The sequence below is a fragment of the Bombina bombina genome, chromosome 7 (genome assembly GCF_027579735.1).
Source record: "Bombina bombina isolate aBomBom1 chromosome 7, aBomBom1.pri, whole genome shotgun sequence".
NCBI classification, from domain to species: Eukaryota; Metazoa; Chordata; class Amphibia; order Anura; family Bombinatoridae; genus Bombina; species Bombina bombina.
In genome coordinates this window covers 40986510-40994611 of record NC_069505.1, presented here as the reverse complement: position 1 = coordinate 40994611, position 8102 = coordinate 40986510, and the positions used below count along the sequence as shown (strand labels likewise).

At 36.8% G+C, this 8102-nt stretch overlaps 1 long non-coding RNA gene across 1 annotated transcript; it reads right to left on the bottom strand.

The window, feature by feature from the left end:
• Positions 1–5778: 5778 nt before the first annotated feature.
• Positions 5779–6448, bottom strand: LOC128635735 (uncharacterized). The gene is made up of 2 exons (XR_008398572.1): positions 6089–6448; positions 5779–5926 (listed from the first exon to the last, which is right to left on the bottom strand). It is a non-coding gene; the product is annotated as an uncharacterized LOC128635735 (long non-coding RNA).
• Positions 6449–8102: the final 1654 nt, after the last annotated feature.

Here is an 8102-nt window from a genome sequence, read left to right as displayed (position 1 = left end):
TAGCCTGTTCTATGGCGATTTACCACCTAGGTGCAACTTCTTTTAGCCCAGCAATATATTATTGCTCTTAGGTCTCCCTAAGAGTAAAAGGGGAAACCAGACGTGGACTCCTTGTACACATGCAATTAGAGAGATGCGACTGCACCTCACTGACGAGGCCCACAGAAGGCCAAAACGATCGTCTGGGGTTGTTGTTTCTCTTGTTCAGAGAAGAATTGCCTGGTATTTCGGTGCTGGACTGTCATTGGGCAGGGTCAGACTGATATGCTACAGGATATTTTTTCTCTGTGAAGGGGCATAGTGTGCTAAAAGAGTATGCACCCTGAGTGGCACCCTAAAATGAACAGGCACGGAAGTTTTTCCAGCTTTTGTTCTGTCTCAGCTGAGTGCATCTCTCTCTTTTTATATTTATAAAACTCATAACTACTGACTTTAGATGGCGGTACGGATCTTGTCATTTTAGGCTGTACCGCTCAGTTTTAGGCCTCACAGCAAAACTTGTAATACCACCGCTATGGAAGTCCCATTAAAAAAGGACTTTTCTTAAATTGCGGTACTGATGTTGCATGATGGCCAAAAAAGTGTGCGGTACACCTATACCTGCAAGACTTGTAATAGCAGTGTTATGGGCCATAATGATGCTTTTTCACTCAAACTCGTAATCTAGCTGTTAGTTATTTATTTATAAACCTGTGTTGTGTTTGCAATTGTTTGATATCCATGAAAGCAGAGTATATTTGTGCATTGTTTGAACAAAAGATCAAAAAGGTTTAACAAAAACAATTTTCACAGCCTTCTCTGCTCATATTTATCAACGGTGCCAATATTAGTGGAGGGCACTGTATATATATATATATATATATATATATATATATATATATATATATATATATATATATATAATTGCACTAAAAATGAAAACGTATGGGCCCAAAATGGACCCACACCAAAGTTCCCTTTGTCCACAACCAGAGTCTAAGGTTAACTCTTAACTAACTAGTACATCAGATGAAAGAGAGCTTACACTGAAGCATCCAAATATAACAAACAGAAAAAACTAAAAAATTCCATAAAACCCTAAAAATAGGTTATAATTATACACTAAATGATACTTTATTGTCACCAAAAATACACAGATGAAATATACAAACGTGGGCCCACTTATAGAGATTAATTGAAAGTTCATCAGATGATGGAACAATGTTTCCAAAAAGTCCCGTAACAAATATAAGCAACATGTAGATCCAACATATGGCTAGTGGTCTCTATTTGTCAGATATCTGATAAATCTTAGGGCAATGTTAAACGTTCTTATCAAAGTGGGAGAAAATTCCAAGGCTAATCGCTCAAGGGATGTAAGTCAAAGTTATATACAGAGACTAAGTTCATACAGGAATTTATCACAGGTAGATGCATTGGTGTACGGAGTGGTTCTTAACTTCCCCAGGGTATTAGGGCTGTACCTCGTAGGAACGCCTACCTGACCAGGTGAAAAAACACATCTCTGTTACAAGCCGTACTTATAACGCAGTTTATTGTCCTGTACCTACCTTGATTGTAGTTCGTCTTATCGGCTTGCTTCTATATCCATATCGGGAACAACCGTGGCGATGCCATCTGTTTCTCCTGTAGTCTGTAAGGTCCAATAGAGTTCCCCTCCGTGAGCGCGCCGATATCTCAACCACATCTGTGTATCCGGTGAACGTTAATAGAGGGTACAGCTATAACCCTCTCACAAATTGATTTCTGCTAGCAACGCACGTTTCACCCTCATAGGTGTATGATCTCAGGGCTTCATCCGGCTTGATTCAAATTCGTCAGATATCCGACTTTTAAGCCGTTACATTACTCCGCCCATATTGGTGAAATAGTAGTAGTATCTTAGTGTTCGATAGTGACATTTATGTTCCTCACATAACAATACATCAAGAGATTTCTGTGCATTTAGGATAACATTTATAACAATATATATATATATATATATATATATATATATATATATATATATATATATATATATACACACATAGCATTTCATTTCTATCTAATCATTTTACTAATTTATAATTTCAACATAATTCATTTAGATATTTTATCAACTCATACATAGCCTTACTTAACCTATCTATAAGATACATGGCATTTTATATTTAATAATATATTTGATGAAATAAATAATAACTTGATTCAAACCATAAGTTCAACATCTCTATACAAATACTCATTTAGGTCTGACTCGCTCAAAACTTAGAGCAAAAAATCTTTTATAATAAACCTGAACATGATATGGGATAGTTTATTTAGGAACTTTAGACAGTAGTTATATACATTTTGTTTAATTTTATATAGGATTACATCATTTAAAGGAACAGAGCATAATGTATTTCTTCATTCGATCCATAAGGCTTTAAGGCTTAAAGATCAAAAATCAACCTGCACTCTTTTTGCAGAAGTAATTTATCAAGATTGCCCACTCTTATGGACAAATCCGCTTTTTCTAAGCCCAAAAACCTTAAAGCGTCCTCATTACTCTCATGAAATTTCTTAAAATGTCTCGCTACACTACTAGTTTTAATTTCATATGAGATATCCCTTTTATATTCTTTAATCCGTTCCTTTAATTCTTTATAGGTTTCCCCAACATAATACATGGGGCAATTACAGAAGACCAAATAAATTACTCCCTCACTTCTACAGTTATTTTTGCCTTTAATTCTGAAGCTATTTCCAAATGTATCCAGAAAAAAAAAATCTTCCTTGTTGCATGTTGATACAAACAGAGCATCTTTTGCATCTGACATTCCCCTCTCTGTCATTATATTTTTGTAACCAGTTGGTTTTTCCTATTTGTGTATAGTGACTGTGAACAAGACTATCTTTTAGATTGGGGGGGCCTTCGTGCTGACATTAGGGGTCTATCTCCAACAAACAATTATATCTCTGTCAATTGTGAGGACTGGCCAATGTTTTTGTAATATTGCTCTGATAACCTGCCATTTATTATTATATACTGAAATAAATCTAATCATATTTTCAGTATCGATATCTTTATCTTTGTACAGTAATTTAACTCTATCGCTTTTAATCGCCACCGTTTATGCTTGTTTAAGACAGTTTTGGGGATAGCCCCTGTCTCTAAATCTATTCCTTAATTTTTTGGCTTCTTGTTTGAACATATTTTGTTCTGTACAATTTCTACTGTGTCTTAAATACTGTCCTTTAGGGATATTTTTATCAGGGAGGGTGGATGATGGCTATCAGCCATCAAAAGATTACTGCCTGCTGTCTTTTTTCTATATGTATTTGTGACAATTTTATCACCTTGAACAGAAATTATTAAATCCAGGAATGTTATTTTAGTCATACTGTATTCATAAGTAAATTTTAAGTTAAAGGTATTAATATTCAATTCCATTATAAAATCCTGCAAAGATTGGGCAGTTCCTGAGCAGAATAACAGAACGTCATCTATGAAGCGAAGTCAAAGCTTCCCCCATAGACGACATCTTTCTCCCATTTGCCTAAATATAGGCAGGCATAGGCCGGGGCACAGCAGGTCCCCATTGCTGTACCCCTTACCTGCTGATAGAACCTGCCATCAAACGTGAAATAATTGTGTTCCAATACATATCTCAACAATTTACACACAAATTTAGTATGCTTTGAGAATAACTGGCCTCTCTGTTCCAAAAAATATTCACATGCAGCAATGCCCTGATCATGCGGTATTGATGAGTATAGAGACTCAAAATCTATTGACACTAGAACCCAGTTACTCTCAAAAGGTATGCCATTAATGATTTTTAATACATCCTGAGTATCTTTCACGTACAGTACGATGGCAGGCTCATTAAAGCTGGTCTCAGAATATAATCAACATACTGAGATGCCTTCTCTGTTATGGACCCCTGGCCAGAGACTATGGGTCTGCCAGGTGGTGGTGATTTATTTTTATGTATTTTGGGTATATTATAAAATGTGTCCACTCTCGGAAATTTAACCAGGAAGAATACTGCCTCCATTTTATTAAGCAGACCATCTTGCACTCCCCTCCCTGATTAATTGTTCCAAAGTCAATTTATATTTCTCTGCAGGATTCTTTTTAAGAATATTGTATTGTTTTCTATCAGTAAGTTGTCTGGAACATTCTTTAACATAGTCACTAGTGTTTTGTATTACCACGTTTCCGCCTTTATCGGCCGGCTTTATGGTAATAGTGTTATTACTTATCAGTTCTTTTAGTGCTATTCTCAAATCCCTTGAAAGGTTGTCATTAAACGCTGTATTAATATTCAATAAGTCAATGTCAGACTCAACCAATTTTACAAAATTATTTACACATGCCACCTGTGATAAAGCGGGCATGTATAAAGAATTAATTCTCAGTGTAGTATGCCCAATTTTCTTTTCATATGTCGCTGAGGTAATGTCATCTGCTAATTCCTCTATTTGTAGTAGAACTACTCTATCATTAATATCAAGATTTTCATGTTGCTTCAAGTTCTTATTGTTATAGACTTTTCTAAGTACTATCTTCCTTGTGAACAGATGTACATCCTTGATAATTTTAAATGTATGTTATATGTTATATGTTTTGTTAGTAGGAACATAGTTAAGTCCTTTAGAGAGTATTTTAAGTTCATTTTCTGTGAGTTTTCTATCAGAGAGATTTATCACATCTTTCACTGTTTCTGTATTTGTTGGTTCCTCAATGGATACCTCTGAGTTTGTTCTGCAGAATCCTCTCTTATGCTTTTCGCCCCCCTCTCCTTGTCTTCTTGATCTTCTCCTGTATAAAAAACCTCTTCTATTGGCATTACCTCTTCTGCTTCTAAAGGTATCATTACCTGAAGTATCTGATTCTGAACTACTAGACTGGATATTTGTATAATCATACACTTTTTCTTCCGGGTAATTTCCCCAATCTCTTTGAAATTTTAATTTTTTTCCTATATTTTATTTCTTCATGGATTTTTCTAAACTCCATTTTTGCTATATCCATTATATATATATATATATATATATATATATATATATATATATATATATACACACAGATATATGCAGGAATATCTATTTAGATATACATAGAACATTCTGCTATGTGCAGAACGTTGGAATGTGAAATGTTTACAGTAAATAAATAGCTTAAACCTTTATTAAAAATAATTATTACATAAATATGTTTTACATGTTTTTATCTACTTAACTGCAAAGAGCTCCAATGCCCTTATATATGTATTTCTGTGTTTATATGTGTACATACAATATATCTGTAAATACATATATACACATATAAATACATATATACACACACATATAGATATATATATATAATTACATATATATACATATTTAGAAATGTATATGTTTGTATATCTATATTAAAGCCCTTTAACTGCCTTTTTTCTAACACCTGAGATCTTTGAGCACTTATAACTTGTGTGCAATATTTTTTAAAATAATTTTATTAGATGGTGTCATTATGAGTAACTATACTTTGTAATGTATTTTTGGTGTGTGCAAATGTTTGTGCTCAACTTGTAATCTGACCCTATGTGTTTAACAGCTGATCCAATCAGCATTGGTAGTTGCACAACCCAGCTGTGCTACTACCACTGCAGATTAGGTAAATATCAGTTTCCGGCTCTGCAGCTCCAGAGTGGTACTTTAACTATGTGTGTAATCCCTTTGTGGGGTTGCTAGAGTTAGAATTACATGCTCTAGCAAATTTAAACATGTAATTTTACCACTATAATGGACCTTTATAAAATACAGTTGCTTTAAATAAGAATTGTTTACTAAAGTATTACTCTACAGAGTGTTACAAAGTGGCCAACTGGCCAACTGTTACTTTATGGCAGGGGTCGGCAGACTTTTGTAAGGCAAGGGCTACCTCTAATTTTATTCCAAGTGACGTGGTCACCTAAAAAACAAACAAAAAAAAGACATCAGTCGCTGGCTGTAAATTGTATTTTTGCCACAAATAGGACCTGCTGGCTAAATATTTGATTTTTGCCACAAATGATACAGCTTTAAAAATCAGCCGCACTCTTTAATAATAAATACAGCCACACTCTTTACTTACTGCGAGAGCTCTCTCTTTACGTCACACTGGGACCTTCAAGCAACCTTATCTGTGTACCGCGCCTGCGTATGAATAAGTAGCCTCACAATCAAGGCGGCTCGGGTGTAGGGCTAGCGGAGTTGTCAAGCCTGGAACACATGGGAAACCCACAGCTCAGGTACAACGATGACAATGAACTATTCGCAGCCAATCATAGACAGACTCATTCTACAAAGTAATTTTATTGGCTGGACGCCATGTCAGGTTAATTATGGGGCAGGTCCTGTTGGCTACTCTCCATCCGTCCGCTACTAGTTGAAGACTACTGCAAATAGTTGGGACAGTGACAGCAGCAGGACCTGCAGGCTCTGTACCGCCTTACACAACAACCAGAGACTGGTATAACAACAACAGCACTGACCTAAACAATTTGGTGACAACAAATTTTGGAGACAGAAAGCTGCAGAAACTAGCACAGAGTGTAGCTAATATTAGTGTGTCAGAGAAAGTATCAGAGAGCAGCATCAAAGCCTGGTACAGAGTAAGTAAAAGAACCTTAGGGGGTAACAGACTCTGGGGAAAAAAACACCACCAGACCATTCACCCAGCAGTGCCTGGTGACAGTAACGGAGGACAGAACTAGAAAGTAGCAGCAGAATATAAAATGGAGCAGGACCTGGAACTGCCAAACCCAGAGATACCGAGCAGCATCTCAGCCTGGTGCATGAAGAGTCTATACTATAGACTGATCGCTCTTGAGACAAAAAGTAGGAGAGTATGGGACAGGCAGTAGCCAAAGCCGTGGCCAGCGAGTTAAGCTACAGCTGCGTTGCGCATGCTGAAGTACACATACCGCCGTCATAGACTCATAGCCGACTTCAAATGTCTGCATAAGAGAAACATTTCTCATATATCTACGGTGGTGAGGCTCTTCACTCAGAATCTAGATGTGTGAGAAATGTTTCTCTTATTATGCAGACTTTTGAAATCTTCCAGGTGGTCACCTCAAAATTCACTTGCGGTCCACTGGTAGACCGCGATCTACCTCTTGCTCGCCCCTGCTTTATGGTTTAGCTCAAAAAACAACATTAAACTGAGTGACTTTTGTAAGGTCTTAAAAACAAGATAATATAAAAAAGTGACACATTGAGCAATACCCATATGATAGAACAGGAAAAATGTGTTATTCCTAGAGGAAGAAAGAGCTATTGATCTAGTGAGTGAGCTACTGCTTTGAATTGTGAGGGCTTGTGGCTGACGTCATAGGCCAGTAAGCCTTTCGAGGTCAAGATGTGTGATAAAAGCTATTTTTATGAGTTGCCTATTATCAGTTAAAAGTCACAACTGATGCACTGAGCAAATTTGGTTCCCTTTAACTGTGTGAAAGAAAATACTTCATAAAGAAGTATGCTTACCTGATAAATTAATTTATTTCATGATGGTGAGAGTCCACAAGACATTACACTCCAGTCCATTAGGAGGGGGAAACACACCCCAAGCATACCATGGGAGATATTTATCAAAAGTCTGGCGAACCTGATCCGACAGTGCGGATCAGGTCTGCCAGACCTCGCTGAATGCGGAGAGCAATATGCTCTCCATATTCAGCATTGCAGCAGCATTGCACCAGCAGCTCAGATCGATCGTACTCGATCGGGTTGATTTTCGGCGATGTTTGTCCACCTGCTCAGAGCAGGCGGACAGGTTATGTAGCAGCGGCCTTTAGACTGCTGCTTCATAACTGCTGTTTCTGGCGAGCCTGAAACATGGGCCCTCAAGCTCCATCCAGAGCTTGATAAATGGGCCCCCATAGCTTTAATTCCCTCCACACTCCCAGAATTTCTCAATCATACACATAGCCAAGCAGAGGAGAAAAACTAGAAAATCAGGTAAGGACAAAGCAGGGTAAATGAAGCACACAACAAGTCATACCGTCAACTTTACAGAATAATGATGGAGCTAATGAACTCTCACCATCATAAAAATAATTAATTTATCAGGTGATCATAAATTTTTTCATAAATGTTTTCATAAG